This window comes from Acartia tonsa, chromosome 13 (genome assembly GCF_053477335.1).
Source record: "Acartia tonsa isolate MP-2025a chromosome 13, ASM5347733v1, whole genome shotgun sequence".
In the NCBI taxonomy this organism is placed as follows: Eukaryota; Metazoa; Arthropoda; class Copepoda; order Calanoida; family Acartiidae; genus Acartia; species Acartia tonsa.
The window spans coordinates 20,241,137-20,253,968 of NC_137272.1; the positions used below are offsets into that span (position 1 = coordinate 20,241,137).

General features: G+C 38.0%; 1 protein-coding gene across 1 annotated transcript in view; it reads right to left on the minus strand.

Moving 5' to 3' along the window:
• The window catches only part of LOC145335196 (brefeldin A-inhibited guanine nucleotide-exchange protein 3-like), a 43,481-nt gene that overhangs the window by 17,352 nt on the left and 13,297 nt on the right, over nucleotides 1-12,832 (minus strand). The gene's annotated exons all lie outside the window — the stretch shown is intronic.

A 12,832-nucleotide genomic window follows, 5' to 3' on the forward strand; every position in this document is an offset into this window, starting at 1 on the left:
TAGACATATAGGCTTGTATCTAACCGAATGCAGACGGGAGGAAGTGTATTCACTCTTTGGCCTGCAACAATCAACTAGCCCTCAACACAGCAGGATGGAGTATAGTGGCGGTTACAAGTGGAGGTCTGACTCAGCCAGAGAAGTATAGGAATGTGAACAGGGATAGGGATACATAAACTTGGATGGTGATTACCACACTTGCCCCCTCTGAGGGAATATGAAATATTCCCTCACAGTTGACCTGCACGCCGGCTTCTGCGGGTTGATGTGGTACTCGCAGGTTCTTCGATTGCGGCCATAGCCCTCTCTACGATATCAACAGGATTGGGTTCAGCGGGAGTAGGATCTTCTGGAGCTGCTGGAGGCTCTGGAGCAACAGCATTCTGGAGGGCCAACATGCCCTCACAGGGAGCCGTGGCTACTGGATCTTCAGAGGCAGCGCCAGCCTGCGGATTAACAGGCAAATCAATTCCAGATGGAAAGAGCTCACTGATTTGAGCATCGAGCTCTGTGTCACTGTTTTCCTCTGCAGGATCCAGGACCTCTGGATTGCCTTCTCTATCGGTGGGCCTGTACTCATCAGAGCACTCAGAACCGCCATAATGAGAGATCAGCTCAACTCCATCATCATCTGGCCGGGGTGCGTCCCCAGCGGGAAGAGATGCCTCTATGGTCGCCACATTCTGCCCAGGTACATTCATTACATTACAACGAGTATTAATATATTTAATTACCCTGTCAGAGTTTTGGTCCAACAGTCGACTAGTGGCCTCAATAACCGTGGTCATTCGTGATTTTAACTCAACGGTCAAGTCCTCAGAGACGGTGCGAATTTTGTCGCGCAAAGTTTTGCGGTTCCGCAGTAATTCTGCGGAAATTTCAATAAGGCGCTTGCCATGTTGTATATATGCTTTCTCAACAAATGAAGCATTGCTAGCAATTTTAGTTTCCAGACTTCTCTGGAAGGGGAGAAGAGCTTCCTCCATTGCTTCTTTTACAGTGGAGGATAGGACTTTTTTCCATTCCTCAGCGGTCACCCAAAAAGCCTTAGGCTCACTTTTGCTTTCTGCTAATGTCTCTTTCTTTTTAGGGGGTAATGGAGGCGGTTGAATTTCCACCTTAGCCTTTTTGGCTACTGGGCCGCCGCTGCCTGTTGGTGTTGGCGGACGTTTTTCTACCGCTTTTGGGGCAGATTTTACGGCGACTACCTCCAATTCAGGTGAGGCACTACGTTTTGGTGGCGATTCCACCCGATTTTTTTGCGGTTCCCCTCCCCTATTTTGTTCCATTAGAGGCCTGGTTCTAGGCCTGGCTTTATCGGAATATTCGTTGGCTTCTAAGTTTTTAGCCTGCCGCAATTTTTCTTGCAAGTCAAGGAGTTCCTTTGGAACATCTTTTCTCGCGGTGCGGTAAACGTGGATCGATCTTGAGACACATTGCAGTTCACTGAGGTTTTCAGGGTTGCGCGGCGGTTTTACACGCGGCTGATACCTGTTTTCATCAGGTTCATAGTAGGCTTCCTCAGGGCCGCCCTGGGGATAGCCATGATTGCTGTCATAATAATAGTCCTCTTCATTGTAAAAGGGTGCCTCTTCATATTCTCGACGGTATGAAGAGTGACCGGCCCCATGGGAGTGGTGAAAACCCCTTGAAAAATTCCGCCTGGGATATCCTAAAACAAAAATAATAAACTTAAAATTAAGGGTCATTAATTCCTTATACCGAATAAGGAAATATTTTTACAAAGACGACCTTTAGGGACGACAGACAATCTTATAGGTATATATGTTTGATACAGGTCGTCCGTTTTTGAGGGGATTAGTTTTCCCCATTATTTGTAAAATCCCGCAATTCGTGTGTTTCACTCGTACCTCCTTCTTTGTACGCGTGAATTTTGGTGCAGGCTAATATGTAAATGATAAAAGCGACGCATAATAACGACCCTATTCCTGTAAGGATGGCTGCTACTACAAGCACTATATGATACCAAGTACTGGATAGAAAATCAACCACCTTATGATACGTTTGAACAAAACCAGGAGTCAGTTATTTTTACTTCAAAATTATTGGAGTCTGCGGCAAGTTGGCTGAGGTATAATTCCTCGGCACTTTCTGAGAAATTAGTTTTTTCTAGGCTTTGCCAAGAATGATATAGAAATAGGCTAATCGGTTTATCCATAAGATATTGGTTTACATTTAGTATTTGCATACCCTGCCCTTGATTACCAAGGAATTTTCCTTGGTACAAATGTAAGAAAATTGGATTTTCGGAACATTTAGTCGGGGTCAAATGGGTGGTGTTAACCAATCTGCGTGAGAATGGTGATATTCCCATAGTCTTATTATTGATTGAAACCGAAAAATGATCCACAAAACAGGGTAAATTTTCTCCCAAAGAAACATTGATTTTAAGACTATCGCACTGTATTACTAAATCCAGCTCACCGAGCGCCCTAACTAGTTTTTTACGATGAGTCTGAATACTGCTTTTAGACAGAAAATGGTTCTGTAAACAGCGAGTTTCGGGGACAATTAATTTGTTATATTGTTGGTAGGAATAGAAAATCTCTAGTGGTAACATGTCATCTTTTTCTTTAGCGTTTAAGAGTGGGAAATATGGTTTTATAGAATTTGTAAACCATACCATTAAGTTATCAATATTAGTTTTGTAATAAAATAATTCGGGAATTAGACTTTCAAAATGTTTTTTATCTTTAAGTTCTAGTGCTAGAGTAATTTGGGGATCCATCACTAGATATTTTTGGGCACCCTGTTCTCCTTCAAATGTAAACAATGAAATATTAAAGATGTCTACCGTTCGCCAAGGAGAAGTGAATTTTTGTGCGCTATCAGTTTTATCATCTGAGATAATTCTATCATAGCCTATTCTCAGATTGTGATCTAAACAATTGTTTCCCACCCAGTGACTGCCCAGGTAACAGCCCGCTTTTGTTTGTAATAATTCAACAGGCTCAGCCTGGACCCCTATTTGTTTTTCCTCAAATGTCCCAGTGATAAAAATGCCGTTAATGTTTACGCCGTTTCCCTCGCAGGCGGGGTCGATGCCGTTAAGGAGGTCGTTGGGGTAAGTAAGTGTCCCGTTTACCAGGAAACGCGTGTATGACATCTGGTGTTCATACACTGAGACTGATTTCCCTTCAAAGTTAAATATTTTAGTTTTGGACATGGTGTAACAGTCTTCATAAGTTACGAGGTTCGGTATCTCCACGAGTGCTGGAGCAGCGAGGTGTATGTGGCTATATCTGCCACAATACCAGTAATGAGTACTGGTTCGGAGGTGGCAACGAATTCCAGGTATAATTTTTCTTTCAACCTTTTGCAGCAGGTGAAATTGTTTTTGTTCAATATTAGTAATATTAAGAAACGCAGCGCATTCAGAGATTTTCAAACGCGGATTTTCGTTTGCTACACATTGAGTCGCATCTATTTGTATTATTTCGGACGCATTTGATTTTGCCAAAATAATAAAAAGCCCCAAGAATCCCAAAATAAATTTACCTCGAGCTCCTGGTGCCTTTGCCAAATGATGCTGCATTTTATTTTTATGCTTCTCGTTTTTCTCTGAAATATGTTAATTAGTTAGTTTTAACATATATTTTTTTTGTTTATTTTCGTTATTATACATACGTAGATTAAGCTATATACATTTGCCACCTTGGTTTTATATAATTATACATTTTATATACATTTTATTTCTTCCTTTTAATTGGGTTATGCAGTCCGATTTGGACATGTATGCGGTTATCCCCCCCTTGTGACCTCGTTTTTCTTTCTTCTTCTAATATATACTTGGGTACTATGCTTTGTTTGTTAACGTTAATAACCTTTTCAGGGCTGGATTGTTTGGGTCTTTGTGCGAAGAAAGAAGCCTCGGACGGGACGGTTTCTTCCAAGAAACTATTTTCGACGTGGATTTGAGGACCGGATGACCGATCTGCGCTAGGGGGTTCTTGGTCTTTGGGCTGTGACTCAAATGGTGAGTTTTTTTCCATTATATCCCCTCCCCCATCACAATCCACCTCCCCCTGGGGTAAATCCTGACTAGATTCAGGGTTTCCTTCTATAAAATCGTCACCATCGTTATCTAGGTAGGTAAAATCGTCATTTTCCATACCTTTATTATCGTTTATTTCGGTTTGCCCGGTATTATCTATTGTTAAGGTTATTTCCTCAGACGGGACGATTTCCTCAATAGGAAAGACGTTAAAGGAAAGTGTTTCCCCCAATAATTCTATTTTAGAATCTATTTTCCGTATTTTATCTCTACTAACAACTTGGTTAGTTTTTATTGGATTTGATCCAAAGGGGCTGAGTTCAAAAAGGGCCTCTGAGAATTTTTTTGTTACAATAAAAGGACCCCCATAGAAAGATTGCAATTTTTTACTGACCCCTATCTTGACTAGGTTAAAAAATGCAAAGACCACGTCGTTAACGAAAAGGGGAGATGAAGCCTTCCTAGATTTATTTTGAAACTCTAAATAGATCTTAGATTTTTTGGAAACCTGTGCAATAATTTCTTCCAAATTTTTTAGGTAGTTTAAGTAAGACCTGCAGTCAATGTCCTGTCTTTTCTGCAAGATTGGAGAAAAGAAATCGAGATTGAGAGTTGGTTGCCTGCCGAACATAAGGTAATATGGCGTATACCCCGTTCTTCTAGACGTACTAGAGTTAATTACAAAAGTGGTCAAAGCTAATTTTCTTGCCCAGTCTTTACTTTCGAATCGGTCATCGGATCTTAGACCTGCATAAATGCTTTGATTATGCCTTTCACATGGGTTACTATTAGGGTTTCTTGGGGGAATAAGTTTAGTTTCGATACCTAGTTCATCCATAACTTTTTTGAAAACTTCCCCAGTAAAATTTGTTCCCCTGTCACTCCTCAATGACCGAAATAAGCCGTAGATGGGTACCACCTGTTCAAGGATGACCTTCACCGTGCTTTCCACGGTGGCGTCCTTGATGGGGTGAGCGATAATGTACCTAGAGAATAGGTCAACCAGTATAAATATGTAACGGACATGTTGTCCTTGAAAATAGTTAGGGGTTAAAGGACCGATAAGGTCTACTGACACCTGGCCAAAAATCTCGTGACTAATGGCTGAATGGGTGATAGGTTGCTTGTGTTTAGGTACCTGCCCTATTTTTCTTAGGCAGGTAATACAATTCTTGATGCGTGATTCGACAAACTTATTAATTCCTATAAGGAAGAATCTTTCATTTATCTTGCGTGTTGTTTCGTTAACCCCCTTGTGACCTATACTATTATTATGTGCCAATTCAAAAACTTTATTATATAATCCAATGGGTACGACGGGTCTTTCAATGAATGTTCCATTGCTAAGAGGTTGTCTAAATATTAGGAGTCCTTCCATAACGTATAAATGTTCTATTAATTTAAAAAGGACCTCTTTCCGGCCGGTTAGTTCAGCTTTTTCAAAACTCGACAACTTCTTTTTTTCGAATATCCACCTACGAATTTCAGATAATACTTGATCTTTTTGTGTTTCAGATTGCCAAACATTGTTCACACCGACTTCCGAAGCCGAATGTAACTCAAAAATCTGGTCTTGGTATGGGCAATCCTGTTCATAAGGATCCAAGGTAAATGAGCTAGTACATTTTTCACAATCGGTTTCCTTATGTTCTTTGCATAAAAATTGCCCTCTAGATAGATTGTCGGCATTGCAATGGTCCCTACCCTTTCGATGAATTACTGTAAAGTCAAAACTTTGGATGAAGAAAATCCATCTCAAAGTTACACCATTTATTGTTCCTTTTTGCCATTTTTTGTAATGAACTAAGGAAATCGAATCTGTACGCACAATAAAGTTTCTGAATCTTAAATAATGAAGAAAGGTTTTAAGAACAAATACTAGACATGCTAATTCGCCTTTATAACTTGGATAATTTTTCTCTGCCCCGTTACATTTTTTGGAACATATTCCAATAATTCTTTCTTCCCCCCCCTGGTTTTGGCTGAGAATTCCAGCGAAATAACTCGTAGAGAAATCTACGTCTACTATAAAGGGGTTAGGATTATCCCACTGGGGATAGCCTTTACTTATAGAATTTGAGAACATATTTATGAAATTTTCCCAATCTTTTGATAGGGAATTGGTCCATTCGATAACTTTATCGTTTCTGTGTTCGTCTAGGGTACAAGAATTTTTTGCATAGGCTGGGAAATAGGCCCTATAATAATTGGAGAAGCCCAGGAAACGCTGGAGTTCCTTGCCTGTCCTGGGCCTGCTCCAATTTTTAATTTGTTCTAAATATTCGGGGTTCATTTTAAGTCCTTGGGAACTGACTATATGACCTAAATATGTACATTCGGATGTGAAGAATTTACATTTGGCTAGATTTAACTTAAGTTTTGCTATTTTTAGGACTCCGAAGAGTTTTCTGAGATGTTTCAGATGTTCCTCAACATTCTTTGAGAATATAATAAGATCATCAAGGTAAGATATTATAAATTCATATAAGCCAGGGATAAGGGTTAGGACTTTGTCCATCAAGTGGCAGAAAACACTTGGCGCGTTACACAGTCCAAACGGCAGTTTCTTGAAAAGATACTGCCTGTTAAGGGCTGTGAACGCTGTCAAGTGTTTACTTTCCTTCGAAATGGCTAGCGCATGGGATGCGCTAGTCAAGTCGAGGGTGGTAAATACATTGCCAGTGCCTAATTTTTCTAAATTACTAGAAATCAGGGGAAGGGGCCAATTAATTTTTCGTGTTACACTATTAAGCGCACGAAAATCGATAACGAACCTAAGCTTGCCTTCCCCCCCAGCCGTCGGTTTTTTCTTTACCGCAAAGATTGGGGAGGACCACTCGCTGTAGCCCTCCTCAATGACGCCCCCCCTTAGCCAATTTTCAATTTGTTCTTTTAATTTGGCTTCGTATAATGGGTTTAACTGAATGTTTCTAGCCTTAATAGGTTTAGCCCCGGGGATCAAGTCTATTTTATACTGTAAGAGATCGCAGTTACCGATATCGGCATCGTCAGCCGAAAATATATCAAAATGATCAAGGCATAATTTTACTACCTTTTCCTTCATCCCTGGGTTATTTTTGATAAGATCACTATTTTCTAAGTCTAATTTTTCTTTAATGAATTTAATTCTTTTAAGAAGTGTAGTTCCTGATAATTCATTTATTTGATTAATACTTTTATTGCAGGAATTTGGGGAATCTGGTTCGAATTCAAAGCAATATCCAACTTTAACGTTATCCAATAAGGTAATATTTTTTCCTGCTAAATTAACAAAATTTACCCAACATTCTCCCTTCTCATTTACATTATAAATACCCTCCATAAGCATTAAGCCGTTATGGCTTGTCATTTTAGAATTATTTGGGGATATATACAGCTTCCTATTTTTCTGATGAATAGGGATTGTTATCACCGTTGTATTCCCCCCCGGCAAGAATGTTGTTTTCTTTGCTAATTTTACACATGTTTTATTTTGTTTTAATGTCCCAGTACCCCCCTGGTTACTCCAATTTATTCCCGGGATAAGGGAGTTTTGTTCCGTATGAACATTATTTGTAGGAATTAAGGGTATGTTTTTACTTTCTTCAACTATATTAATTGTTGAATTTTCTATGGGGATTTGCTCGCCAGTGGGGAGCTCAAAGGAGAACTTATCTAGTAATAAATTAATTCGATTAACTTTGAGAAATTCATATCCTAGATTTATAATTTTAGACGTCGTTTCAGGGATGTAAAACGTTTCTTCGAATATTTTATCTGACCCATCAAAGCTGAATTTTAAACTTACATGTCCTATGATATTTACTGGTTTTAAATCTACAGACAGAGCGCTAAGATTGGCGGGGGTGAATGTGATTTTGTTATCATCTAAGATTTCTTTGGAAATAAGGGACCTAAAGTTGTTTCCTGTATCCACTAAAGCGTGTTGCAGGAATTCCCCCCCCACGGGATTAAGAACTTTTAGTTTTGCACAGATAGGCATTATAAAATAAATTATATTTTTAGTCGAAGCCTAAGATGCATATTTTCCAAGATCCCCACCTCAGCGGTTAGACGATGGTAATCCTCACACAGAGACTTCCTGTGTTCCAGGTATAGTTGTCTGTCGAAATTTTTTAAATAATGAAATGTTTTAACAATATGGTTAATTGTTAAAATAATTTTGTATAGCTTTCTGGGTTTCATTAAGTTTTTTTATCAAGCGCTTTTCAGCTTCAGAAATTTCTCAATAAGCATGAGAATGTTGATAGTTCTAAAGAAACTACTTAACTTTTATACGGGTCCTTATTTATATACTTGGATATATGATAGAAACCTATCGGAATAAAACTGAACTAAAAAGTTTTAAAAGATTGAAGGGCTACAAAGTAGCTTAAAAATAAGTGTTCAGCTTGCAACTAACAAGACATTAAAAACAGACTGACTTATTTTTTGACTTATATCTGTATTTATACAAAATATAGTGTCATTAGTCAGTATCTGATTCGCGATACAAATAATTTAAGGTTAGCGCTAAATTATAGCTCAAAAATTATTAGATATGGTTAATATAATAAAGAGGGTCAATGATGACTGGTTTATTATTCTGATATTGTTAGTATTTATACTTAATTTTTCCACCTATGGGGTAGAACAAGTTTATATATTTACTAGAGTATAATTAATGCTGAAATCAGCTTAAAAAAATAGGATGTGGTTTGTAGTAACTGCTTTGATAGTAACTGGCCTCGATTAATAATGTGCATTCACTTTTATATAGACTTTTTATTCCACTGGTAATCCTAGCGGAAGCTAATAGAACTAACTTTATTTCATTCTGCTAGTAATCCTAGCGGAAAATAATTTAATCAAAATGTTTTAAGATTTTATTAATCACATCTTAAGTGATTAAGGATTTTAATTTTTAAATGCTGCTTGATTGCAGCTCAAAAATGAGTAAATGATAACAACAAAGAACTGAAGGACAACTGAATTAGATTTGGAAATTTGCTTGTATTTATACAGATTTTCCATAGACCCCCCCCTTCTTAATCTTATCATTTACTTATACGGACCGCGGTAGCATTCTAGGCGACATCTTTCGGATACATAATAAATTAAATATAGTTCTATTATTGTCACTGTACAAAATGCAATAATATTTATCCATATGGATAAGTTATTATACATAATTGCTGAAATATTTCAGCTACAAAAATCAGAGGCTAAGAGTGAGCAACTCTCAGATAAAATTGATACTGAGGGTTCAATTCAAGAATCATTGTTTATATACAGATAATTCGCTTAAGTTCCCCTAGTGGTTAAAAATTGAACTAGAATGTTTTAGATTCTAATATATATACATTCAAAATATACGATATTTACATTTTAGATAGGTCATGCGATAATAAAAATAAATACTACTAAATAGAAAATAGGTATTCACTTATTAGCTTCTTGATAAAGACTATTAGATTTTAAAAAAATGGAAATATTAAGTGCATGTGAAATGCTCCTCAGGTTACTTCCCTATTTCCCCCAATTTCCTGTATCAGCTACATTTGGACAGGGAAAGGAGGGGGAGGGGTTTATTTTGTGTTGCTTAGTCAGACTTAATAACAATAATTTGTTTTATTTTTTCGCGCCAAAGCATTGCTTGGCAAGGGATATTTGATATTAAGGAATTTGCAAGCTTAGCTTGGCATGGGATATTTTGTTTATCTTTCATATCAAAATATGAAACTCATTCAGCAAATTTTTATTTTCTGGGATAGGGACAATTAATATCGCATAAATCCACTTTTACATCTAGTGGACGTGATTTTTAACAATCGCTTGTACATATTTATCTATTTCAGATTCTTCGCTGGCTTCCTGATCCATTTGGTTGATAGTTTTACGCGCATACTGCTCAGGTATTTTATTACTATTACTTGGAGCTTTTCTAGGCGTGAATTTACTCCGTGTTTTACCAAAGCGGGACTCAGGATTTGGGGGCTCCCCAGCTTTCTTTTTGTTGCAATTCTGCACTACATGGCCAGGGATATTACAATGCCAGCATTTAATATTTTTACTCCTCCCATTAAAGGCTCCTATAACGCCCTCGATTTGATCCCAAGCAATAGGATCATCCTCATGATCTACCCAAGAGGGAACCTCGTCAGGTTCTTCGGTTAAGTTTTCCTTATACATTGCCGTGTTAGTGGGGATATTATCTTCGATAATGCTGATTATGGGTTGTTTTTTCGTTTCCGCAGAATTTTTAGGTAGGAACATTTCCATGGCTTGAGAATAGCAAGCCGAAAGGTTTTCCTTGCTAATATGGCCAGACCCATCCCAGTTAACGTATCTTTGTCCGAGATTAATAAGTTTATTTAAGTAAGCGTTGTAATCGTCCAAAAATTGCATACTCTCAACATAATTGGCCATGTCCATGGCAAGGTTGGTATACAGCAGATTTTTGCTAACGTTAAGATAGAATTCTTTCCACTTCTTTTTAGGTATGAGGCCAGGATTCATGAGTTTGAACACCCTAAGTTTGTTTTCAAAATGTCAAGGGGTTGATTAGTCTCCTGTTTTAGGTTGTAGAAGTACTGAGAGGCTACTTCTGGATCCGAGAAAGGAGTGACCAGCCTCCTAATCATCAGGTAATAACTTAAAGCAGATAAGGCCTGATTTCTTTCAGGCGTAATTAAGTCTCCTAATCGTTCCCCTCTAGAGTCATAAATTCGCTGGTATAAAATATCCTTAAAAAGAATTGGGTCACAGATTCTGTATGTCTTGGCAACCCTCCACATATTAGAAAAGAAATTATCAAAGTCGGCCCTACCGTCCCACCTAGGGGCATCCCTCGCAAAATCGGAATCCCATTTTTGTCCCTTAATAAAGCATTCTTTAATAAAGTCATCGTTGGCGGCGCTAGTTGTTGCCGTTGCGGCTGTGCCTGTGTTTGGCGTATTTCTGGTAGAGGGTCTTGTTGCTACATTGGGTGCAGACCTTGTAGGTCTACGGAGGGGTTCTAACGACTTAATCCTATCAGGGATAAAGGGAATCCTTTCTAATAGGGTTTTTTCATATTCCGTTAGAGAAGTTTCTCTTACATTCATCCAATTGTCATTGTCCGCCGGACCTATAAAGCCTACAATTGAATAGGCCATACAACCTGGGGCTGTCATCCTATCCTTGGCGACCCATTCAACCACGTTTATCTTTTGCTGGACCGATATCCGGTCATAAAAAGTGGCATTAATTGAATCATCACCTATGGTGTTAAAATGAGTCATGTTAAGACTCTCGTTTAACGTTTTTTCCGCAAACAATGGGCCAAGATTTCCGTCCGCTGGGAGTTTTGATACTCTGCGTTTTAGATCTAAAATGTCGGTGTCGGCTAATAATCTGCGATGTGATTCCGTGTCCTTAAACCCTGCCCATTTTGTTTCTATTTCGAGCTGCATAATCTCGGATTCTTGTTTTATTAAATCTCTATAATGTGACGAATATTCGTTTAACTTATCATTTAACGCTTCCGATATGAGTTCTTTGATTTTTTCAGGGGAAAGCGGGTCAGCCTGCTGCTGCTGCTGCTGCTGCGAGGTACCAGAGACGGCCGGAGCCGGCGGGGGCGGCGGTTTGGTTTTATCATTATCACCTTTCTTATTGGTCATGGTGCTGGAGTGTAGTGTTCGTTAACACTGATTTGTCTACCACGAAACTTTTTAAGAACTTGGGAATATCCCTTTCTTCCTGTTTTAAGGAGAAAATATGGAAATGTGTGAAATTAAATACTAGTGTGAAAATAAAAGGCGGGTTCCTTTTTATCTTTATTTGGCAGTTTGCCACGAAATAATTATTATAAATATTCTGTAACAAATTGTTACTGTAAACCGTTTCCGTGAATAAACTTAGTTATCAGGAAAATATTAATTTCACTTTGCAATCGAAGCTACTTTACAATTTAATTTTGTCTGTACGCTAATTATCTAAACCTTCCCCCCTCAAAAAATGAGTGGTAGACAAGACTGCGCCAAAATGACGTATGAGGGGATGTACAGACAGACTGGAATACGAGTATAGAGTAGCTCCGATACAATTTAATAATCAATAATCTAACAAAGTATTTCTAAAAAAATACACATTTATTAAACAATTAAAACTGGTTAGAAATAGGCAGATTAATGGGATTATTATTATAGGATGTATTTAATATGATATCAATTAAAGGCTTGGACGTCCTGTTTCTTAGTTAGGTAAGAAACGACGTACTTGAACACGTGGGAAATATAGATACCGCCAGCCTAGACATATAGGCTTGTATCTAACCGAATGCAGACGGGAGGAAGTGTATTCACTCTTTGGCCTGCAACAATCAACTAGCCCTCAACACAGCAGGATGGAGTATAGTGGCGGTTACAAGTGGAGGTCTGACTCAGCCAGAGAAGTATAGGAATGTGAACAGGGATAGGGATACATAAACTTGGATGGTGATTACCACAAAAATAAGGATCCGTCTATATTTTTAAACTTAATAAATCAGACGGACAAAAGTACATTAAGTGTCTAGTCTTTATATAAAAAACAGTTTTTTGAAATTTATTAAAAAAGCAAATATGGCGTTAGATCTATCTGTGATTAAATTATTAGCTGCAAAGTTTGAGATACTGCTAGTTTTTACCAACAAATCAAGATTAAGTACCCAAAGTAAGTTAAAGAATGAAAAATGTGTTATAAAACATTGGGTACCCGAATAATTTTTGAGCCTAATGTCCTCTTCCTCCCAGATTTAATTACTTCTAGCCAAAATATGTAAAAATTTGATAAAAATCTGATGAAAGATATGAT